A 25956-nucleotide genomic window follows, 5' to 3' on the forward strand; every position below is an offset into this window, starting at 1 on the left:
ACTGGTTGGATCTCCTTGCAGTCCAAGGGATTCTCAAGAGTCTTCTCCAACACCACAGTTCAAAAGTATCAATTCTTCAGCTTTCAGCTTTCTTTATATTCCAACTCTCACATCCATACATGACTACTGGAAAAGCCATAGCTTTGCTAGATGGACCTTTGATGGCAAACTAATGTCTCTACTTTTTAATATGCTGTCTAGTTTGGTCATAACTTTTCTTCCAAGGAGCAAGTGTCTTTTAATTTCATGGCTGCAGTCACCATCTGCAGTGATTTTGGAGCCCCCCAAAATAAAGTCTGACAGTTTCTCCATCTATTTGCCATGCAGTGATGGGACCGGATGCCATGATCTTCGTTTTCTGAATGTTGAGCTTTAAGCCAACTCTTTCACTTTCCTCAAGAGGCTCTTTAGTTCCTCTTCACTTTCTGCCATAAGGGTGCTGTCATCTGCATATCTGAGGTTATTGATATTTCTCCCGGCAATCTTGAGTCCAGCTTGTGCTTCTTCCAGTCCAGCATTTCTCATGATGTACTCTGCATATAAGTTAAATAAGCAGGGTGACAATATACAGCCTTGATGTACTCCTTTCCCAATTTGGAACCAGTCCGTTGTTCCATGTCCAGTTCTAACTGTTGCTTCTTGATCTGCATACAAATTTCTCAAGAGGCAGATCAGGTGGTCTGGTATTCCCATCTCTTGAAGAATCTTCCAGAGTTTGTTGTGATCCACACAGTCAAAGGCTTTGGCATAGTCAATATAGCAGAAATAGATGTTTTTCTGGAACTCTCTTGCTTTTTTGATGATCCAGCGGATGTTGGCAATTTGATCTCTGGTTCCTCTGCCTTTTCTAAATCCAGCTTGAACATCTGGAAGTTCATGGTTCACGTACTGTTGAAGCCTGGCTTGGAGGATTTTGAGAATTACTTTACTAGCGTGTGAGATGAGTGCAATTACGCGGTAGTTTGAGCATTCTTTGGCATTGCCTTTCTTTGGGATTGGAATGAAAACTGACCTTTTCCAGTCCTGTGGCCACTTCTGAGTTTTCCAAATTTGCTGGCATATTGAGTGCAGCACTTTCACAGCATCATCTTTTAGGATTTGAAATAGCTCAATTGGAATTTCATCACCTCCTCTAGCTTTGTTCATAGTGATGCTTCCTAAAGCCCACTTGACTTCGCATTCCAGGATGTCTGGCTCTAGGGGAATGATCACACCATCTTGGTTATCTGGGTCATGAAGATCTTCTTTGTATTTTGTACAGTTCTTCTGTGTATTCTTGCCTCCTCTTCCTAATATCTTCTGCTTCTGTTAGGTCCATACCATTTCTGTCCTTTGTTGTGCCCATCTTTTCATGAAATGTTCCCTTGGTATCTCTAATTTTCTTAAAGAGATCTCTAGTCTTTCCCATTCTGTTGTTTTCCTCTATTTCTTTGCATTGATCACTGAAGAAGGCTTTCTTATCTCTTCTTGCTATTCTTTGGAACTCTGCATTCAGATGGGTATATCTTTCTTTTTCTCCTTTGCCTTTCACTTCTCTTCTTTTCACAACTATTTGTAAGGCCTCGTCAGACAACCATTTTGCCTTTTCATCACTGCTTCCTGTACAATGTCACGAACCTCCGTCCATAATTCTTTAGTCACTCTGTCTATCAGATCTAATCCCTTGAATCTATTTGTCACTTCCACTGCATAATTGTAAGGGGTTTGGTTTAGGTCATACCTGAATGGTCTAGTGTTTTTCCCTACTTTCTTCAATTTAAGCCAGGTCAGGCTATTTGGGTTTATTCCCTGCTCTACCATTTACAGCAGTTTAGCCTTGAGCTTATTACTTACACACTTTATATTCTATGGGCTTTCCAAGTGGCTCAGTGGTAAAGAATCAGCCTGCCAAGCAGGAGATGCAGATTTGATCCTTGGGTTGGGAAGATACCTAGAGAAGGAAGTGGCAACCCACTCCAGTATTCTTGCCCGGGAAATCCCATGAACAGAGAAGCCTGGTGGGCCACAGTCCACAGGGTCACAAAAGAGCTGGACGTGACTTAGCAACTAAACAACAACAACATTTTATGCTTCAGTTTCCTAATTTTCATCTGTGACATGGGAATAATATCCCTGTAGCCATGAGGATTAAAGAAGTGCCTGGTGCTATGCTAAGCATATAGAAGGTGCAGGAAATATATATATAATTTACTCTTATAAATATATATGTAACTTATTCCATGGACTGCAGCATGCCAAGCCCCTCTGTCCCTCACTATGTCCCAGAGTTTGCCCAAGTTCCTGTCCATTGAATTGGTGATGCCATCCCATCATCCCATCCTTTGTCATATATGTTACTTATTCTTATAAATTTGCTGGGTTGACCTCCAAAGGCTGTTGTACTAATTGCTCGAAGTGTTGGGTGTGAGTTTTCAGAAGAGTATGAACTGTCAGCACATGTTGGGAGCAGTTGACACTGGAAGGCCCCCTACCCCGGGGCAGCCAGGCCCTGGGCCCCGCTCTCAGGGAGCTGTACCTGGTTTCACCAGGAGGAAAGGTTGTCCCTGCACCTGGAAGTGCCACCGTATGACTTAACTTGGAGACGTTTGCTGGGCCTGCTTGGTGGAAGTTCTGACCTGGGGCTCAAGCATATTATATCTTGCTTTCATTTTGCTTTTTAGTTGGTATCTATTATTGAAGGTTTCTGTTTTGTTTTTGACATCTCAGCTCCTTCTACTTACTTTGCAAATAGAGAGGACTTTGGGAAAATGTAGTGCCTTACAAACATTCACTTCTCGGTGGAACATGGGAGAGGACAGAGGTTGTCAGTCTGTGACAGAGGAGCCAGGCATTGACTGCCCTTGTGGGGGGACAGGGGGACACTTGCAGGGCCCTTCTCTGGAATGGGAAAAGGTCATTTGCTGGAAGAGGTGAGTTTGAGCTGAACTTTGATGATTGGAATTTGGGAGATGAGGTGTGTGTGCGTGTGTGTGTACTGAGAGTTCCTAAGAATCTGACCACTGCCCTGAAATCTCTTTTGGAAGTAGGCATGGCTCTTGTGTGTGCATAGAGATCCAGATACATGCAGCCTGAGACCACTTCAGATTCTGAGATCTTGGAGGTCAACATAATACTCACAATCCATGTTCACAAAAAAGAGGATGCTGGCAGATGCAGCAATGCTGTCTATGGCATATCGGAAGATTGGTGAGGATGGCGAGGGGCCATCCTTGGTTCCACACCCCACGAGGTACAGGACAAAAACTGGAGAGAAGGTCGTGCCTGGGTCTCCTGTGAGGGGGTTGGTGACGAGTCCCATGCTGCAGAGGCCTGGCTCTCATGGTCCATCAGAGGCAGATGTGGCTTCTCGGGCGGCTGACATTCCCCCCCTGAGGCTGTGGGCTGCAGGAAAGCCAGAGGGAAGTTCTGCAGAGTAAAGCCTGTGGCTGAACTTTGCCGTATTTTTGGCTACAAGAGAAAATGTAGCTCCTTAGAATGAGGCGAGCTTTGGACTCAGGCCGAAACCCCCGCTCTGCTGCTTTCTGTCCTCATGGTCTTTGATACATCACATAATTTCTCTGATCCTCCGCTTTCTCATCTGTAAAATGAACATAAGGATATCTACTTTGCAGGGTTATCTTAAGAATTGGAGACAATCATCTAAAGTTCCTAGTTTATTATAGGGATTCAGTAAAGGGTAATATTAGGTAAAATTAAGCAAATCTACCCATGTTGTATTCTAATGCTTTATGCAGTTTAACTCATTTGATTCTCACAGAAACCCTTCAGAAAAGACACAGTTTAATCCCCATTCTCAGATGGGGAAATTGAGGTGCAGAGAAGTTAATTAACCTGCCCAAGATCCACCCCATGTCAGTGGGCAGTCGGGTGGGAAATCGGGCAGCTCAGCTCTGACACGTTACCTAAGGCACTGGGCTGCTGCTACGGCTATTCCAGTGCTGAATTCCTGTGAGGGAAGATGGTTCAAATGGCTGCTGCTTACAATCTTGATAATTAGCTAGAAGATACTTTACAGAATGATTAACATATATATGTGTGTGTGTGTGTATGTTTGGCTAGAATAAATATATATATAAAAAACATATATGTATCCACTACATATATAATTTACATATAACATATATATATTATAGCACTATAATATATATAATATGTATACACACACACATATATGGCTAGGATGGCTGCAAGCCCCAGTCTGACTAAGCCCTTGAGTTTGGCCAAGGTAGGGTATCTGACTGGCACTTCTGGGAAAAACTTTCCTCTCTGAAAAACAAGTAATTGGCTTCTCTGTTATCCCAAACATCGTCATTGATAGAGTTAGTCTTCAAATATAACCTTCAGAAGAGCATGTCTAGATTTTTCTTCCCTCAGATTATTCTTGAGTACTGAGGCTCAAAGTGCATTTGAACCAGAAAAACAAAGGTTTGGCCCTTCCCTAGATCCAACAACAATGTAGGACCGGAAACAAAGGTCTCTCCTTACCTAGGCAGACGGGCCCAAAGCTTCCGAGTGAGTAAGGGACTAAGATGCATTCATTTCGTTTCACTTAGGGGTCAGGGGCAAGTTTTGCAGAGGGGTGGGGAAGGGGGAAAGTAGCGGTTGTCAGCTCTGTCCTCCCCTTGGGTAATATGAATCAGTCCTTTCCTATCAAAACAACAAACCATAAAAGCCCTTCCTTGGCCCTGTGGCCCTCCTCCACCCTTCAGTGAGCGTTCTCCTCCCTTGTGCACTCAGATCATCTTCATGCCTCCCCTTCACCTCCCAAAGGCTGGGTGAAACTGATCAAACTGCACCCTGCTCTCAGTGAAAAAGCAAAAGATGGAAAAAAGCCAAAGACATAGCCTTGGGCTGGCTAAGGCCAGCGAGTGTTTCATAATCTGGCACACCTGTCTCCCTGGCCAGGCCCAGCTCTCACCTCCACGTGCCACCTTCCACTGTCACTCTGCAGTCCCCTGAGGGTTCAGCTTGTGATGGTCTCTGCCCATGATGATATCTCAGCCTGGATCATCTTGCTCTTTCTTTCCGTAATTCGCACTCACCCTGTACACCTCACTTCTCTGTGGCATCACCAATTGTGCATAAGGGATATATCTTGAATAAGAAGACTAAGCCATACTCTCAGGGAACTTGGTATGAACTTGCAGAGCAGAACATGAAAAAAATATTACCAAATAAAAATACAAGTCAAGGGCAAGTGAATGGTCTGGGATTTGTGGGAAGAGAAACTGTTAGGAGACTGTTGAAGTTGTCTGGGTGAAATAGGATGAGGGGCTGGATAGTGGGAATGCAAAGACAGCACTGGGGAGATTCCATTCAGTCAGTCATTCAACAACCATTTATGGAGCATCGACCACGTACTGCAGGCTCTGAGGATCCTGCAGTGAGCAAAACAGCCCCGAATCTCAGCCTAGGGGAGCTTACATTTCTTGTTGGGAGAAAAACACCATGGATAAATAAAATGGACAGGATGGCAGATGGTGTGAAGTGCCATGGAGAAAATGAGGCAGGAGGGAAGCGGGGTGGCCCAGAGCACAAGTCTTAAGCTCATGATATTTCAAGTCTATCAAGCTGCCCACCTGCCTGGCTTTCTCTGAATTTTTTCTGACTTCTTTTGCCTGTAGTGATTTCCTCTCACTTGAAGAGACTCCAGGGCATCAAAAGCCCTTACCCTCTGCTGGGCAACTGGCACATTCTCTTTTGAGTTTTCATGAAGCCCCTCGTGAGGCGGAAGCTCCCTGCAGACAGGGACTGCATCCTAAATTCCCGTTTCTTGCTCTTCTGCAGCGTTGAACTCAGCTCTATTAGATATTCAATAAATACTTGTAAATTTGATTGATTGTACAATTCATAAATAAAATTGCAAGTGAAACCTCCAGTTAAAGTCTCCTAAGGAGTTTTTCAAGGCACTGATTACTAAATACTTTACAAAAGGGAAAACATCTTTAGACGAGAAATTAGGATACTAGCTCTTCTGGCTGTGATGATAAAAACCAGAAGTCTGAATATATCACCTTCTCCCTGAGAAAACTGTCATCCAGAGAGAACAGTTTGCCCAAGATCCTGCAGTTAGGCTTTCCTCTGACTTAGTTTTCTTATCTGTACAATGGGGTGAACTGCCACCTAAATCACTTATTCAGAAAGAAGTTGAGGATCAGATGAGATGTGGAGGAAGTTTTGAAAGACTAATATTCATATAATCACTCATTTACCATTTATTACTCCTCCCTTTCCTGCCAGCAGACTCCCCAACTGATGGTACGTTCACTAACGTTCAGCTGCCTCCTTTCCTGTTGGAAGATAAAGTCTTGCCTCATCTACAAAGCCAGGAAGTTCCTGCCTGTCAGGGTGGGGAAGCAAGGCTGGGGGAGCAGGGGTGTGCCCTTGAACCAGCTCTGTCTGCCTAACAGCTTGTCTACTTTTAATTTAATCTTGTGCCGCCCTCGTTAGCATCTGGTTATTATTAGACCATAACCACAATAATAAGCATTCCAGTTGTATCTTCTATTTGCAGAGTGCTTTGTGATCGTTTTTATTAGTCGGTTGCAGCCTGGTTGTCCTGGAGACCAGTATACACACAAAGAGGAAGAAAAACGGGAAGGGTGCCTGGGTAAAGTGTCTACCAGGCAGCTCAATTTGTCTTTGACCAGCAGGATGCCAATATTCCCTTGGGGGCAATTGGAGAAGTTAGACTAAGGTAACCCTTCAGCAGAAAGAAACTGAAACCGAGCTCGGCACTGTTATTCAGTGGGAACCTCCGATGTACCTGTGGGTGACCTGGCCACGGCTGCCCCGCCAGTCAGCGGCAGAGCTAGCCTTGCAGTTTAGGGCTCAGAGAGAGCTCGCTCTTTGTCTTGCATCTGCAGCGACATCTGAAGAAATCGCCTTGTACATAAGCAAATGTACGACTCTCTCTCTGGGAGATCAGTCAATTACAGCAAATTGAGCTATTTCATTTCGGCTTGCAAATGGCTTTCAGTTACACAAGTAGACACATTAATCTAATAACTAATGATCATATATTTCACTAATCATACAGCCCTGCATGTGGTATAATATCTAATTATATTTAATATTAAGACATCTTCACATGTGCATTTTTACCAACTGTCTAGCTCGGGGAGCCATGCAAGAGCAGAGTGGTGGAGAGCAGGGAACAGCTCCAGGTGGAGGGCCAGCAGACAGGGGATGGGTACGATCCAGGAGGCCCAGGCTGCCCACTGGAGGAGGGGCCTTCTTCAGAGGGTGTGAAGGAGGTTTGTGGCAAATCAGGACCAAGGTTAACTCCTGGGGAGCTTTTGTGATAAAAAGAACCCTCTGGAGCTGCCCACTGGAAAAGGCACCTTTGCTTGGAGCTGATTGGAGCTTGGTGCTGATTTCAGCCCCCATTTGCATTTCCTCCTCCCAGTAGGATGCTGGGCATCATCTCCATAGCCCTAAGCAGCTGCCTTGGAAGAGCTTGGAGTCAGGGCAGGGAAACTGAACACAAAACCCCCTGCAGGGTCAACTCTGGCACCTCTTACTTTATCTCTTCTGAAAACAAACTCTGCAAATAACAAAGGACCTGGGATGGGGCGGGGGGTGAGATTAATGGGTGGGGTAGGAAAGGAGATGAGACTGAGGAAGGCCCAAGAGCTCTGGTTTGAGTGAATGTTTCTGAGCTCTGGGTCCTTTGGTATCAAACTCCAGCTGTTTTCTCCTCTACTTTTGGCCACATCCCTGAGACACTGGTTATGTGATGAATGTCTTCATCCTCCTCCCAGATTCCTCTGTCAGAGCCCCAACTTCTGATGTGATGGTATTTGGAGTTGGAGCCTTTGGGAGGTAATTGGCTTTAGATGAGGTCATGAGAGTGGGGCCTTGTTGATGGGATTAGCGCTCTCATAAGAAGAGGAAGCAGAGAAGGCAACGGCACCCCACTCCAGTACTCTTGCCTGGAAAATTCCATGGACGGAGGAGCCTGGTGGGCTACAGTCCATGGGGTTGCTAAGAGTCAGACACGACTGAGCGACTTCACTTTCACTTTTCACTTTCATGCATTGGAGAAGGAAATGGCAACCCACTCCAGTGTTCTTGCCTGGAGAATCCTGGGGACGGGGGAGCCTGGTGGGCTGCTGTCTATGGGGTCGCACAGAGTCAGACACAACTGAAGCGACTTAGCAGCAGCAGTAGCAGCAGCAAGAAGAGGAAGATGGGCTTCCCAGGTGGCCCTGGTGGTAAAGAAAGTGAAAGTGAAGGTGAAGTCACTCAGTCGTGTCCGACTCTTAGCGACCCCATGGACTGCAGCCTACCAGGCTCCTCCATCCATGGGATTTTCCAGGCAAGAGTACTGGAGTGGGGTGCCATTGCCTTCTCCGGAACCTACCTGCAAATGCAGGAGACATAAAAGATGTGGATAGATCCCTGGATTGGGAAGATCCCCTGGAGGAGGGCATGGCAACCCACTCCAGTATTCTTGCCTGGAGAATCCCCATGGACAGAGGAGCCTGGGGGGCTACAGTCCATGGGGTCGCACAGAGTTGGACATGACTGAACCGACTTAGCATGCAGAACGCACGAGCAGACAACATCTCTGTACATCTGCCTGGTCACTGCAGTGGCTCTGGGGTCGTCCTGAGGACAGCTCCTGAGGTGGCCTGTGTCACTGTTTCTTCAGGGATGATTGCGGTCCCTTCCCAATCCAAACATCCTGGTGTCCGGGACTGACAGTGGGCCATTGTCTCTGAGCTCAGGGGTGTGAGGGTGGCCAATCAACTGGGGGCCTCAAGTCCAGTCTTGGACAGGCACTGCCTGGCTCCATCAGGTTATTTATTTATTTATTTATTAAAAAGAGTCTGCAACCCCAGTTCAGTGTTTGAGAGCCATGTGGACCTGGAACCTCCCCTGTCTGCACCTCCAGGTGCCCACTGCTGGGGGGCAGTGCCAATCTCCTCCTGGGCTCACATTTCCCCATGTTTCCTCTGCTGGGACCTTGGGAGTTAGGAGATTTTCCCAGGGCCAAATGCTTTTGTTTCTGGGCTGAGTTTTCTTAAGTACTTTTATTGTTTGCTACAATCCTAGTCAAAACCTGGCAGGTACTTGTGAGCAGGTGGAATCTGATACGGGAAGCGGGAAGATGAGGACCTGGGTGCATGAAGAGCCAAAGCCCCCAGCGAGTCCTGACTGGGGGGGTGATGCGCAGAGCCTACGGGAGAAGGAAGTTCCTGTCTTTGAAGGCACAAGCCTGAGGGTGGGGGCTGCCCCTGACCAGAGAAACAGGGTTCATTGGAATGTTAGCTCTTCTTTGAATCTTCAGCCAGGGTTTGAGCACCAGAGTTTGACTTTTGCTTCATACCAAATCTTTCTGTATGACTTTGGACACATCACACGATGCCCTTGAACCTTAGTTTTCTTTATTTCAAAAGGAGAAGGGTTGTTCTTGTTGTTGGTTCAGCCACCAAGTTGTGTCCGAGTCTTTACAACCCCATAGACTGCAGCACACCAGGCTTCCCTGGCCCCCAGCACCTCCCAGAGTTCACCCATCTTCATGACCACTGACCTGGTGACGCCATCCAGCCATCTCATCCTCTGTTGTCCTCTTCTCCTCCTGCCTTCAATCTTTCCCAGCATCAGGGTCTTTTCCAATGAGTCAGTTCTTCGCATCAGGTGGTCAAAATATTGGAGCTTCAGCTTCAGCATTAGTCTTTCCAATGAGGATTCAGGGTTGATTTCCTTTAAGACTGACTGGTTTGATCTCCTTGCTGTCCAAGGGACTCTCAAGAGTCTTCTCCAGCACCGTAGTTTGAAAGCATCAATTCTTCAGCACGCTGCCTTCTTTATGGTCCAGTTCTTGTATCTGTACATGATGCCCTTTCATGGATCACAGCCTTGTCATGGTGAAGGGGCTTGAGTAACTCAATGAATCTATGAGCCACTCAATGCAGGGCCACCCAAGACGGATGGGTCATGGTGGAGAGTTCTGGCAAAACATGATCCACTGGAGGAGGGAATGGCTGACCACTTCAGTATAGAGAATGGGCAAAGAGAATGGCATCAGGGCACAGGCAAAAGCAGATGGTTAGTGTGAGCCAGTCTGGAAGTCAGGCTTCTGAGATACTAGCCCTAACTCTAATCTTACTCTTGGCTGTGAGGCCTTGGATAATCCGGGAATCAGCTGCATGTAAACATCAAGTTGGACGGGGTCAGCAGTTTTCACACTGCGTTCACTGGCAGCCCCAGGGGCCATTACAGGTGGGAGGTATGGGCAGAGAAAGGCCCGTTGATCCCAGAACAGCCCTCCTTGTCTCTCTGTTGTGTGTCGGGCACCACATGAGAGGCACTTAGGCAGGAGGGTTCCACTATCCAGACAGGTTTGGACGCCTCCCTAACGGAGATTCTCTCGGCTCCAATCTGCTTAACCCTCTGGATTTGGGGAAAGTTCTGTCTAAGGAACCCTCACAATCTGATCCCCAAGGAAACTTAGCCCCAGGAGGTGAGAAGGTTGCTAGAGAAGGGGCAGCAAAGAAGGTTGAGACAGGCAGGGCCAGCCTGGGCCAGGCTGTGGAGTTGAACTCTCGCCCTGCCCAGAAGTCTCTGAAGTGTTCTAAGCAGAGAGGCCGAGTCACACTCAGAATGAAGAGAGATCCAGGCTGAGACAGTGGTCCCCTGACCCAGGACACCCTGAAATAGCACCTCCAAGAGGCGACTCGAACAAACCTTACCTGGGCCTCCCCCCACGTCGGGTGCTCCCTTTTGGGAAGGAGCAAGCTGGAGCAAGTTTCAGAGGAGGCAGAAGTGACAGGTAAACAATGAGGCTCAGGTCCCCCCCAGACTCTCAGCTCTCTGATGACACCCTCCCCACTTTCCCCTGAGCTTCCTACACTGAGGACAAGGAGACCACCCCTTGGGGGCTTCCCTCCTGCGCCAATCAATTCTCCTCAATTACCAACAAATCTAAATGTGATTTATCTGCGCAAGAATCATTCCAATATCAGGCGAGAATCTATCAATAAAACCCCCTAAGGCAATCTTGCTTGGAGTTGTCAATAGAGGCTCTAAAGCACAAAGACTTAGCAGCTAGCAATCAGAGGATTTTTGCCTCCCTCCCCCCTTTTTGGGGAGCACTTAATTAAGTCGACCAGAAGCTGTCAAAGATAATTTTCAAAGCGCATGACCTCAGCAGCTGACATTTGATAATATTACATTCCACGTTGATTGAAATTGATTTTCCCCTTTTTGGGGGGATGGGGAGAAGGTGGGAAGATGAGACTGCAGAAGAGGGAGGCTTGGATCCCTTTGGCTGTGGTGCTCTGCCCAGGGCCAGCAGCCTGTGGGCTTACCACACAGCACGCTGTTGGGTTCTCTACCTTCAGCTGGACCAGGGTTGGGAAGCCGTCATCCAGAGCTGGTGGGAAAGCCACCTGGGGAGGAAAGATTCTGGTGTGCAGAAACTGGAAGCTAGCATGCAAGAAGGAGATGATGAGGCTGATGGTGTCCAAGGGCCTGGGTTTGTTAGAAAGGGAGGTGTGCTGAGTGGTAAAGAAGAATGGGAGGTACAGACTGGCTGGTCTCGTTGGGTCCATACTCCACATTGGCCTCTTAGTCTTTAATGGATGTATAAGGGGTTTCATCACGGAGGTCAGATTCCCTTGACTTGACTGCTCTCAGGGAAGCTCCCTCCTGCGTCCGCCAACCCTCTGTCCTGCTACGGCTCCCGAGGCCCTGTGAGAGCTTGTCTGCACACCGTCCTCTTCTTAGTCAGTCAGCTCTAGCCTCTAAAGCCGCCATTACATCCATGCAGCACACCCACCCCTCATCCAGATAATTTGCATCTTGGGATTAGCCTCAAGATCAGGCTTTCCGTGTCATCACAGATGTGAGACGCTGCCCACGTGACTCCCTGGTCTTGGAATCTTTGTCTGGCATTGTTTCCTTCCATTGACCAGCTTGTGTCTTACCTATGGTTCTAGGTAAGCAAGAGTCTTGACCTCTGCTTCGAGTTCTTGTTTCAGATGGTTTTCCAGCTTTGACTCACTGGCTAAGGCAAGAAGTTTGACCTTCAGGCAAAGCATTTCAAGAAGCTTTGTAGGAGTCCAGATCGTTATGGAAAATCTATGAGTGATTTTTCAGGCCTGAGCATAGGCTCTCCTCCCTCCCTCTTCCTGAGCCCCAGGGTCCGTGAGATGGCCAGAGCCTCTATCTGGGCCCCCCTCAACAGAGATATGTCTGTGCTAATCCGCCTGATTCTGGACCATTCCGCTGTTCCACAGGAGAAAATGGAACAGGGGAGTTGATATTTTTCTAACTTTAGCTTCTTGCTTATATTATCCCAGTAATTGGTTAAAGTCTTAGCTATTTCATTTCTGGCTTGTTGCTCTCTGAGCTCGTGGCAGCTTTCATTGGTGAGTTAGTATTGAACAGAGGGAGGTGACGGAGAAGGAAGAGTGCACAGTGAGAGAGTTAACAGAGGTGGAAACAAGTCAAGGCCTCTTCTTGGGGGTCCTGGCTGGAGGAGCTATGCCCTGAGGGCTGGGCATGTGATTTGAGGAGCTCAGACTTAATGTGGTAGGAGACAAGTCTGTATCATATTCATCTTGTTTTAAGGAGGAAAAACTAAGCCAGGTTATAGTGAACAATGTGGTATTATACACTTGAAAGTTGCTAAGAGAGTAGACCTTAAAAGTCCTCATCATAAGGATAAAACAAATATTTGTAACTATGTGAGGTGATGGGTGTTAACTAAACTTATCAATCATTTCACGATGTATATATGTATTAAATCATGCTGTACACCTCAAACTTAGACAATGTGATATTGCAAATTGTACATCAATAAAATAGGAAGAAAAACAACTAGAAAACTATTAAAAATGTGGGCTCTGGAAGTTCCCTGATGGCCCAGTGCTTAAGACTCCATGCTTCTACTTCTGGGTGCATGGGTTCGATCCCTGGTCAAGGAGCTAAGATCCCACATGCCATGTGGCACAGCAAAAAATTAATAAATAAAGTCATTGATCTCTAATAAAATAGAACTCTGGGGCCTGGTGATATGGCGATGCAGGCATCGTCATACAGCAGACGACTGGCTGTGTTGTTGTGGGCAAGCTCTGTCACCTCTAAGCCTGCATTTCCTCATCTGCACAAAGGGCCTTCGGGGTGCTTAGGTGGACTAAAGGAGAAATATATCAACAAAATGCAATATAATGGTAACAAAGCTTTCTTCTCTTCTTCTCAGGGGCAAGATTGGCATGTAACTTTTTAAATGTGCCATGTCCTTTCCCGGGGCATTTCTTCCCTAGGGGTAAGGATGAAGGTAGATACACTTAAGGTAATAGAAGAAAATAGTGGCTCAAATGATCCATATAGCAGATCAAATTACTTAGTTAGCTTTCATAGCATAATGTGATTTTCATTTTACTGAAATTGGTTGACTTTTCTAAATGTACTTTTATCCTGAATAATTCCCACTCTATCTATAAGCATCTTAGTCCTAAATTATACATGAGGTGAGCTCTGTACATGTTGTTTCTAGGCAGGGACTATATTAGGATAAGCTTGGTGATACTACAGTAAGAAACAGCCCTTCAAATACATAGTTTATTTCCTGCTTGGCTATATGTCCATCAGGCATCAATAAGAGGGTTCTATGCCTACTGGTCATGCAGGATTTATGAAGTCATCATTTCAGCATATGTGGGATTGCAGAATCAGGGGAAAGAGAGCTAGTGAATCACATGTGCTAGGCTAAGTTGCTTCAGTCATGTCCAGCTCTTTGCAACCCTATGGACTAAAGCCTACCAGGCTCCTCTGTCCATGGGACTCTCCAGGCTAGAATCCTTCTCCAAGGGATTTCTTTACCCAGGGATCAAATCCCAGTCTCTTACATCTCCTGCATTGGCAGGCAGTTCTTTACCACTAGCACCACCTGGGAAATGCAGTGAATCACATACTGGGATTTAAGTCTACTGTCCAGAGGTGACACATATTACTTGCTCTTACATTTCATTGGTCAATGCGTATGATCATGCTCAAGTTCAGCTGGCAAAGAAGTGCTATCCTACTGTGTACCGAAGACAAAAGTTACAAACATCTGATAAAAGACCAAACGATAAAGACAGGAACAGAAATTATTTAATGGTTATACTTTACAGCATATTTCAATCTTGTAGAGTTTCTGAAGTCTTGGTGGGAGCCTCCGAAGAAGTGTGAACTGTGATTAAACATCTTCCTTTTGACTTTAAACAAATGGAGCTCTTATTATAAGCAGCAGATGATTTTGGTAGTATTTGTCAGGTCCTGTTCAGATCTCCCCGTAGCTCAGATGGTAAATCCACCTGCAGTGCAGGAGACCTGGGTTCGAACCCTGGGTTGGGAAGATCCCCCAGAGGAGGGCATGGTGACCCACTCTAGTATTCTTGCCTGGAGAATCCCCATGGACAGAGGAGCCTGGCGGGCTACAGTCCATGGGGTCGCAAAGGGTTGGGCACGACTGAGCGACAGCACAGTCAGGTCCTGTTCACTCACCAACCCTGGCTACAACTATGAAGGGTAGTTCCAGAGGAGCTTACGCACATGCTGACCTAGTTTCAGTCCAACGGCACACTGATTTCTACCCCGCGACCTTCTCCAGGAGGAACTTTCTCACGCTCTGAGTCAATGCATCCCAGAAATGCATGGGCATTGTCACCCCTCAGGGTGATCCTCTTCCAATGGGGGATAGAACCAGTGGACAAATATTCCAACCTCTCATCCTTTAGATGGACAACTTCACAGGACATTCCTTCTAATTCTCAGAAGTCCTGTGGACTAGAGCAGTACCTGTCATAGCAACAATGACAATGTCTTTAAATTGGCTTTTTTCTCCTTCCCTCTCCCATTCTTCCTGATCCTTCACCCCTTCCTGGGATTACTTCCCAAATGAATGACATGCAACCATGTCCTCATCTCAAAATCTACTACTGGGAGGATATCTCCTAGGACACCGACCCAATTCTTCAGAGAGGAGAGCATTATATATGTATACACATCTGCTCAAAAACTTGGGAAGATAAAGGACTATTGTAGGAAGGCAGAAAACAACAGCAAAATCAGCTTGCTGCTACTGCTGCTAAGTCACTTCAGTCGTGTCCGACTCTGTGCGACCCCATAGACGGCAGCCCACCAGGCTCCCCCGTCCCTGGGATTCTCCAGGCAAGAACACTGGAGTGGGTTGCCATTTCCTTCTCCAATGCATGAAAGTGAAAAGTGAAAGTAAAGTCACTCAGTCATGTCTGACTCTTCACAACCCCATGGACTGCAGCCTACCAGGCTCAGGTCTGTATTAAAATAAGTTTGCATTCTCCAATGCTGGGATCAAGAAAGAGATGGTAAAAGGGAAGTGGGGATTGTCTGATTAGATTAAACTTGCCAGGGAAAATTCACAGTTATATACAAGCAGTTATTTGGGAGGTTGCTGAAACCAACTTCCTGATTCACCTCAATGTTATAAGAAAAGTTTGGGGTCAACCCATCCTTTCCCATCCCCTGAAGACTATGAAAGAGGAAGGTGTTAGTCTAGGCACTTAGCTGTCTTAGCTCTTATAGATGATCCTTTCCAGGCTTCAAAGATGCAAAGAAAGCCTGGGACAGAGTATAGGCAACAAAAGAGAACAGAACTGTTCTGCATGACAAAACTGGAGAAATGGATTTTTTTGTCCCATAGAGGAAAGGCAAGAGACTTCTGACAAGGTGAGAAGGCAGAGAGCACAGACTAGTTTGGAACCCAAGCTGTAGAATGGCTTACGTCCTTTCATATTCATTATTATATTCTTAGTGAAGAATATTTCCTTAATGATATTAATCACTGAATATCTTTGTTCTGATAGAAATCTCTCCACCTCTTCAAGCACTCAGTAATGTCCACCACATACCCAAGTGCCTTGTGCATATGCTATGTCCGGAAATTAATGGAAATTTTAGTTCAAGTTCTGAGCAGGGTAAATGCTGTGTGCAATGGAGAGAGTGAGTTCAGGGAAGTAAGATATTCTCCAAATGCAACTAACTCAGGGGCCTGGGGCTCAGAGATGGGGTGTGCAGAAATCTTGGAAAAGAGATTCTCAAAACTGTGGAAAGAAAGCTTCAGTCTATCTTAGCTAAAGGCTAAGGGGTATGAGGACCCCAACTGATTTCTCAGTTACTGAACACATGAGGACAGAAATCATTAACCATTAATTAATTAATCATTAATTTTGATGGAGAGAAATGAGGCTCAGTGCAGTTGCATGAATTCAACACATTCATTCAATTAAAAACACTTATTCATTCACCTGAAAAAATACTCTGTTGAGTGCCTGTCGGATGTAAGGCTAAAATGGTGGGTGACAGGTTAGAAACATTTATGCCCTGATCCCTTCCCTTGAGGAATTTCTAAATGAGCTAGGGCAAAGCCAAAGATGGACTCTGCATTTGGGGAGCTCCCCTCCTCCAGCCTGCTGTCTCCACCTGCCCTTGTGCTGTCCAAGAATCAGGCATCACATCCCAAGGGCAGGGGGAGGTCCTCTGCCACACTGCACGAGTGAAGCTGGTGGGCTTTCATCACTGCACTGGGTTCAATGACTTGTTGACGCGGCTAACTGTTGGCTTAATGTGATCCATCAGGCAGGATGTAGATGAAGATATTTGAGAAGTTGAGACTGATGGGGACTGACTTCTGGAATGCTGATAACTGCCGTGAAAATCTGTTAATTCCTCAACAACAGTTTCCTTCTTTAGTCAACCTATCAATCAGCAACTATTTGTTGGGTTCCTCCACCACAAGCTGGACACTCTGTTGTCTGCCCTGAAGAGGAGGTGAGACTGTGTTAAAAGCTATGAGTTAAACAGGGCATCAGAATGGAAATAATGAAGTGGAGAGAAACCTCTTCCAGCAGAGCTGTGGTTTCGAGTCTCTCTTCCGTTTATAACAGCTGACTTTGACCAGTGCTGCTTTACCACACGGAGAGTCTTCCTACCCTTCTTTCTTCCTATTACAATCTTGCTCATTCCTCAAGTCCTAATGCATGCCCCCTCCCTCAGGAAGCCTTCCTTGACCCTCTGGCCCTTATTATTTGCTGTGTGTGTAGCTTAGTCAACTGTTACTTCAGTGATATCAGCATTGATCCTGGGAGATGCTAACAGATGTTAATGTAAAAAAATCATTCCATTCTCAGATACGTTTGGGAAACACCAGGCTTAACATAGTTAAATGGGTTTCTTTCAAACAGAATGACTCAGACCCTTTAATATGCTCATGTAATTGTAACCAGGGTGACCATACAATTTATGATCCAACAGAGAACACTTAGGAAGTGAGAGGGGTGCCATTATTAATGATGCGAAGACAATTGGTGCAAACTGGAACTGTCCCCAGCAAACCAGGACATACAGTTAAAACCTAATTAACAGGTAGAGACAGCAGGCTGGAGGAGGGGAGCTCCCCAAATGCAGACTCCATCTTTGGCTTTGCCCTAGCTCATTTAGAAATTCCTCAAGGGAAGGGATCAGGGCATAAATGTTTCTAACCTGTCACCCACCATTTTAGCCTTACATCTGACAGGCACTCAGCAGAGTATTTTTTCAGGTGAATGAATAATTAGGACATATAGTAAAACCTAATTAAAATCTCTCCAAGTATTGTTTCCAAACCTTCTTAGACCGAGGAATCCTTTGGTTAAGGAGCATACCTTGGGTCAGTATTCTGTGGATCACACTTTGGGAAATGCTGCTGCTGTGTGATCCAACCTGCATGTGAGTTCCTCAAAAGCAGGGTCTGGTCATGTTCATATTTGTTCCCCTTTGACACCTAATGCAATTCCCTGCAATAATGGAGGTTTGATAAAATACCAATTGAAAATTAAAGTAGGAAGAAAATTGCTTTTATTTTCCTTGGGCATCTCAAGTTAGAGGTTATTTTATAGAGTCTTGATACATGTATTAGTCAAGGTTTCCAGAGAAACAGACCAGCAGTGTTGGTGTGTGTGTGTGTTTAGATAGAGATAGATGGATAGATGGATAAATGGATAGATAGATAGATATTGATTTATTTTAAGGAGTTGGCTCATGCTACTGTGGAGACTTAGTAAGCCCCCAATCCACAAGGCAGGCCAGGAGGCTGGAGACCCAGAGAAGAGTGGCAGTCCAGGTCTAAAGGCAGTTTGCTGGCAGAATTCCTTCCTACCTGGGGGAGGTCAGTCTTTGTCCTAGTAAGACCTTCAACTGACTGGAAGGCAAACCCACATTATAGAGGGTAATCTGTTTTACTCGAAGTCCATCATTTTAAGTGTTAAACTGCATCCAAAAATGTCTCACAGAAACATTCAGAATAATATTTGACCAAATATCTGGGCACTGTGGTCCAGCCAACTTGACCCATAAGATTAACTATCATAATGCATATGGGAGGCTCACTCACATTTCACTGGAGATGTGTTTGCAGCAGGGATCCAGCTTGAGCCTCCAAAGAGTCACAGGGGCTGAGCCTATGGGATGGACTGGGATAGGGCCGGGAGGACTGGAACTGAGTGGGAAGAGCTGTGGGAAAGGCTGGACTGGGGCCGCAAGAACAGCCGCTCCCCACGGGTTCATGTCTGAGGTTTGCAAAGGGAAGAAAACAAAAGAGCTATGAGCACAGGGCTCCTGAGAAGGCTCAGGGCCCTTGGGGTGCTGCTGTGTCCCAAGTGACAAACTGAGTCACAGAGGTGGGGACAGCAGCGCTCTCTCACTTCAGTGTGGAACATGAATTGACCCTAAGAAGGCCAGGTCTCGGGGGGCTGTAACACTGTCCATATCGCGTATAATTTTAATAGAATCCTTCCTGCAAGGTAGCTGCTATCCCCATAAACACATGCACACACACACACACACACATACACACACACCTGCACACACTCCTCCACACACTCAACTTCACAGGCTCTCTTGCAGAGAAGGGTAGCCATGTGACAAAGTTTGAACTGATGAGATCTGAGATGAAACAAGAAGTTTCTGGTGGGGTTTTCGGGAAAACAGGGCAGACTCAGCTGGCATAGGCCCATTCATTAATTTTGCCCTGTTCTCTCTCCCCTTCTTCTGGCCTGGAACATGGATGCAATGCCCATAGGTCCGGTAACCAAGCTGCCATCTAAAGAACCAAAGTCACATGCCAAGGACGGTCAACCCGGAAGGAAGAAGAAGCCTTTTCCTTGAGCACTGCGCCTGTGTTGCCCACCCCTGGACTCTGCCATATGAGAAAAAGAACCTCTTATTTGGTTAACTACTTATTCAGGTTTTCTATACTGTCACTCTGCTTATTTAACTTATATGCAGAGTGCAGCATGAGAAACACTGGGCTGGAGGAAGCACAAGCTGGAATCAAGATTGCCGGGAGAAATAGCAATAACCTCAGATATGCAGATGACACCACCCTTATGGCAGAAAGTGAAGAGGAACTAAAAAGCCTCTTGATGAAAGTCAAAGAGGAAAGTGAAAAGGTTGGCTTAAAGCTCAACATTTAGAAAATGAAGATCATGGCATCTGGTCCCATCACTTCATGGGAAATAGATGGGGAAACAGTGTCAGACTTTATTTTTGGGGGGCTCCAAAATCACTGCAGATGCTGACTGCAGCCATGAAATTAAAAGACGCTTACTCCTTGGAAGAAAATTTATGACAAACCTAGATATCATATTGAAAAGCAGAGACACTACTTTGCCAACAAAGGTCTGTCTAGTCAAGGCTATGGTTTTTCCAGTGGTCATGTATGGATGTGAGAGTTGGACTGTGAAGAAAGCTGAGAGCCGAAGAATTGATGCTTTTGAATTGTAGTGTTGGAGAAGACTCTTGAGAGTCCCCTGGACTGCAAGGAGATCCAACCAGTCCATTCTAAAGGAGATCAGCCCTGGGTGTTCTTTGGAAGAAATGATGCTAAAGCTGAAACTCCGGTACTTTGGCCACCTCATGCGAAGAGTTGATTCATTGGAAAAGACCCTGATGCTGGGAGGGATTGGGGGCAGGAGGAGAAGGGGACAACAGAGGATGAGATGGCTGGATGGCATCACCGACTCAATGGACATGAGTTTGAGTGAATTCTGGGAGTTGGTGATGGACAGGGAGGCCTGGCATGCTGTGATTCATGGGGTTGTGAAGAGTCAGACACGACTGAGCGACTGAACTGAGCTGAACTGAATCTTTAATAAGGGACTTCTCTGGTGGCTCATTGTTGAAAAAAAAAATCCACCTGCCAATGCAGGAGGCACAGGTTCAATTCCTGGGTCGGGTAGATCCCCTGGAGCAGGAAATGGCAACCCACTCCAGTATTCTTGCCTGGGAAATCCCAAGGACAGAGGAGCCTGGTGGGCTACAGTCCGTAGTGTCACAGAAGAGTTGGACATGACTTAGCTACTAAAGAGCAATGACAATTTATAATAAACCACTCCGTAACTCTGTGGTTTAAAACAACAGCAGTCACTTTGCTGGGCAGACAATCACCTGCTGTGATCTGGGCAGGTGAAGATGGTCTACTTGTGCTCTACCTGGAGTCAGTTTAGACAACTGGAAGGATACAGGTTTGTACTTATCTGAAGTTTTGCTTACTCACAGGTCTGGTGGTTGATGGTGACCTGGACCAGGGCTTCAGCCGCAATACTTGAATGTGGCTCCCTTGTGCCTGAGTTTCCTTGCAACATGGCACCTGGGCACTAATGTCAGGCAACCCAAGAGAAGGAGAGCCAGGCAGAGGCCAGGCGATCTTCGATCACCTAGCCTAGGGTATTAGGCAGTACTGATTCCACTGCGCTCTACTCACTGAGGTAGCCACAGAGGCCAGTCCAATTGCAAGGAGAGGGGAAACAGACTCCACCTCTTTATGAGACAGAAATACGTGGGACTGGAAATGTGGCTGTGGCCATTCTTGTAAAATATACTCTGCTGCAGCATTCTTATCAGTTTTCTGTTACACGCAGCCAGTTGGCACTCCAGCTGATGGAGGAGGATCCCTGCCACGTGTTCCTCGTGATCATTTCCTCCTTCCCCACCTGCCTCTGGGCTGTCTCATGAGGTCTCATAATGCTGAGATGGTCAGACCACTACTAGTGGGTTGCTGATCTTGAGGGGCAGGAAGCTTCCCAAATCCCATTCAGCCAATGGGCATCTTAACATACTCCTTGATCACCTATAGAAAATATTTTGTGACAGATGTAAAAGAAGTATGACTCAAAATATCTTCAGTCTTATTAGAGTATTAATATTTATAAACATGACCCAAAGAGTAATCAATATGCAAGGGTCAGTAATATGACTCTAGAAGGAGAGATGCAGACCAAGTGCCATAGATGATGAAGCAATGCAACCTCAGTGTGGCCTGAGGCTGATCAGGGTTGGCTCCGCAGAAGGCGTGGGATGGGGAAAGGAGTAGAAGGCTTTTCACGTAAGAGGCTCAACAAGAAGCCCTTACAGAAACGGGAATGAACTTGGTGTGTTTATAAATCTGGAGGCAACTGGGCTGATTGGACAATGGAATCTTAGAGGCGAGTAGGGAGACAGGGCTGGGGGTGGTGTGGGGGAGAGAAGGAGAGCAGGGTTACAGATGGTAGATTTCTGGGGCATCATGCTGGCCAAAGCCTGCCTCTCCAGGTCCCTCTAATGGGATGAGGCAGGGTAGCTTGTTATCTCAAAGCACAAGGAGTGAGAAGGAAGAGTTCCTCTCTTCCTTGTGACAAGAGCAACCGTGCCTCGCTGATTCAGTCAAGTCACATTTATAGTACCTCTAGTACGTTCCAAGCCCTAAGGACATTGTAATGAGTGTAAAACACCCCTGCTCTTAATTTGCTTCCAGTCTGCTGGGGGTATACAACAAAAAATGGGCTCCTAGCGTGATGTAATAGTGGGAGACATATAATGATGAGGCAGGTACAAGGTGGAGATGGAAGAAGGTAAAACCAGCAGTCACTGTAGCCTGCAGTGTGGTGGGGGAGCCAAGGAAGGTGTCCCCCAAAGGGGGGTTTCTAAGTTAGTGTCTGAGGGACTAGGCCATTCATGGATAAGAAGTTGGCAGAGGAGTAGGCAGGAAGATGACAGTAGAAAGACTCCTGCTAGATCAGGAATTGGGAGGTCCAGGGCTTCGGTTATACTTTTGTCTCTATTAGCCATGTGACCTTAGCAAAATGTCTTTCTGTAGGCTTTAAACGTCCTCATCCATGCAATGAGAGTGGCCCATGACCTCTCTTCCAGCTCAAAACCTCTCTGATTGTCAGAAGTTTCTTCTGAAAGGGATTTATATGGAGGTGCTTAAGGAATGCATATGTTTAGTTAATTTAGTAGTTTAGCTTCCTGTGTACAAATTACGGCTACCTCCAGAGAGAGAGGGTTCTATTCAAAGCCTGGCATTCGTTTTGATCACGCTCAGAAATACTGCAGGAAATCATCAACATCGCGCACGAAACCTCCTCTCACTCACACCCCAGACAGATGACAAAGTGATATGCAGAACTAATTCCCTGGGGCAATATTTCTTCCCAAAGCATAGATATGGGTGAATTATTGCCATTCTTAATTGCCTAATGATTTTTTTCCCTATCATGTAATCTTTTTCGGGGGGTTGTATTTTTACCATCTTGCAAATTCATATTGGCAGAGTGATATACATTGTCGAATAAAACACAGTGGCCAATCCATCAAAAATCAGGCGGCAGTTGCCTTGAGTTTTTTGGAGAGAGACTGGAGGCGGGGAGGAGGAGGGATGGGGAGGGAAGGTGCTGCGGGGGTGGAGGTGGTGGCTTCCTCACTGGTGGGTCAGTCGTTCTCCAGGCTGACCCAGAGACAGCTGAGCATCCCAAGCTACTCCGGGTTCTTTTCCTTCTGGGTCCGAGTTTTGGCCCTTTGGGGTGTTCGCCTTATTAGCCACAGCTGTCTGGGGAACTCAGAAGGCAATTAGACCAGGGAGTGAGCCATTTAGGGGATTGATAATGGAATGTGGATTCTTTTCTCCCTAACTTAATTGTTTGCATCTGACCAGAAATCATTACCAGCTGATGGCTGCTTGGTGGCATCTGTGAACTGGCAGTGACCCAGTGGAGTTCACAGCACATGATGGGAGAGGGTTCTTGGGAGAAACCTAATGAAGAGAGGGTTCTTAGCAGCTTTGATGGTGAGGGGGGATTTCTCCTAGACTTGCGGGTCCTTTGAGAGGAGATTTTGCTACTGTGCTGCCTACTTTCCTCTTTCAGGAATGTAAGGACCCTTGACAATGGCTGGGAGACTTGCTGATGCCGCGCCCGCAAATTCTCTACGTGGTTCTGCACGTGAGGATTAGCTGAGGATCTTTGCACCCTTCCTTTGCTCCAGGATCAACCCCAGACCAATTATATCTGAATCTCTGGGGGTAGAACCTGGACATTATTTTTAAAACCAGGTGTTTCCAATGTGCAGCTAAAGTTGAGAGGCACCCAAAAGGCAAGAGTCTCATCATCCCTTACTCAGAAACAATTATCTTGAACATCTTGATTGAGGCAAGCACAGGTGAAGGGAATAAGGAAGAAAAGGGAGCGTGGGGAACCCTGCAAGCAATTTCCTCAAGAAGTCCTTATTGAGACCTACTATGTACAGGTCTCTTAGTCAAAAGTAACAGCTGTTACTCGGGGCAGTTGGGCCCTCACTCATTCTGAACTCCGTGTGTTTATAAACACTGAGTTAACTGGGCTGAGTGGACAGTGGAATCTTAGAGGCTAGTAGGGAGACAGGGCTGGGGGTGGTGTGGGGGTCAGAAGGAGAGCAGGGTTACAGATGATGGATTTCTATGATACCACGATGGCCAAAGCCCTCCTTTCCAGGTCCCTGTAATGGGATGAGGGAAGCTAGCTCCAACCACACCACTGGTACCCAGCGGCACCCAAAGTGGCTGATCCCCAGTAAAAGTGAACGGGGGAGCCCAGATGTCAGAAGCTTCTTAAAACCCAGACTGTCACTCTGTGGAGTGTGCAAAGTCTAAAAGAACAGGGAACAAACAAGAAACTTGCACGAAGCCTTTGTCTGAGTCTTTGTAGTTGACTGAGGGTTAAGGGAGGTGGAAGGATGGACACTGCAGTCCACAAATGACTGCTTGAGACAGAAGAAAAGACATCCTCCTCCTGTGAGGTCTTGACCAAGTCAGCCTCCGGGCACCTTCCACCACCCTTTCCATTTCTCCCCCTTGGTTCCAGCTTTGTAGTCTTTTCCTTTTTGGGAGCAAAAGGCAAATTCATCTCATTTCCTCACAGTTGCTGCCAAATAAGTTCCAGGCTTGCTCTGCCACAGACTTGTCCAGGGTGACCAACTGTCCGGGTGTGGCCAGGATAGAGGGGACTCCTAAGGCTTCATATTAAAAACTGGGACAATCATGGGTACACCAGGCCACATTAGTCACCATTCAGAAGCACTTAGACCTGTATGAAGGCTAATTTCCTCCTTGGGTTCTGAATTATTTTTTTTTCAGTTGTAAATCAAGAATGACATTTGATTTGAAGGCTGAGGACCTCCAGGTAGAGAGGGAATAAACAAGAAATAAACAAGACAAGTCCTAGGAGCAACATAATGTGTCTCCAACCAGAGGATTAAGGGAGATTGGAGCTTTGATACACCTCAGTTTTCTTTTCTATTCTTTTATTCTTTTCTATTCACATATTCTAGGTTCTTCAGCTTTTCTTCAGTTACATCAAACTCTGGCTTACATTTCAGGAGATTATCTTGACTGCACAGAAAAACAGACTGTGATTTCTCTTTTCTGAATCAATTAATAGTTATTAGGGGAAACCACGATGAGAAAGGCACCAGGCCATGCTCTGGGGGACACCACACTGCCTTAAAGCATTTATGATCTGGTTAAGATGACACCCTGAGCATGTGGAAGGAAAAAAGAAAACTAAATATAAACAAAATGGAACAGAGGGTCATTTTATCTGCAACAGTGTGGTGCTGAGGTAGAAGTTCAGAGAAGACGGAGGTTAACATGGGTTGGGAATTCTTCATTCAGGTGATACCTGGGAGGAAGGTGACTTGGCTAAATGGAGAAGAGGAAGGAGGGCATTGCACACTGAAGGGTTAAGGGCACTTCATGAGGGAAAACAGCCCTGAACGGGGTGGGTGCTAGGAATGATGGGGAGAAACCAACCCCTGTAACCTGGGTTGTCCCTTCCTGAGCAGGACATGTCCCCAGCCACCGCACGAGGCACGCTGTGGCTGTTCCATTGTTGCCTAGAGGCAGAATGCCTTCTACACTCCATTGGCTCATGATTTTCCTTCTCTCTCTTCCAGGCTAGCCCATCTCCTCCTTAGAAACTGCTGTCTGTTCCTGAGTCCTTTCAGCATCACCAGGAAGGTGGCATGGTAGGGGGTCGGTGTTTTAAAATGCAGGTTTTGTTATCTTTCAGGTATGATGCAGCCAACAAATCAGGAGACAACAGGCATTGGAAACACTGTTCGTTGGAGTTCCCAAGAGGAGGGGCCACTTCAAGCCCTGAGGTCAGTCAGGAGACTGAGAGAGAGAAGTGAACCGTGAGTGAGGACTCTTCTCACGGTTTCTGCCGAGAAGCAAGGCCAGGCCAGCAGGCTCAGGATTGGCTGGTTTGAATCAGTTCAGTGGGCTCCGAGGTAGAGGGGTTCCCCCTAAGTGTCTGACACCTGGCCTTGGGGTGACTGAGATGGGAGAAACATGGCCCCAAGTATGAGAGCCAGAAAAGGAGGTGGTTGGGGGAGCAAGCTCTTCGCTGGAAAGTTTGCACACACTAACCATGCTCCATTGCTATCTCTAGGAATTAGCTAAGCCTTGGGTGGGGGTTCCCTTGTGGCTCAGCTAATGAAGAATCCGCAATGCGGGAGACCTGGGTTCAATCCCTGGGTTGAGAAGATCCCCTGGGAAGGGAAAGGCTACCCACTCCAGTACTCTGGCCTGGAGAATTCCATGGACTGTATAGTCCATGGGGTTGCAAAGAGTCGGACACGATTGAGCGACTT

This window comes from Bos taurus, chromosome 24 (genome assembly GCF_002263795.3).
Source record: "Bos taurus isolate L1 Dominette 01449 registration number 42190680 breed Hereford chromosome 24, ARS-UCD2.0, whole genome shotgun sequence".
Classification (NCBI taxonomy): Eukaryota; Metazoa; Chordata; class Mammalia; order Artiodactyla; family Bovidae; genus Bos; species Bos taurus.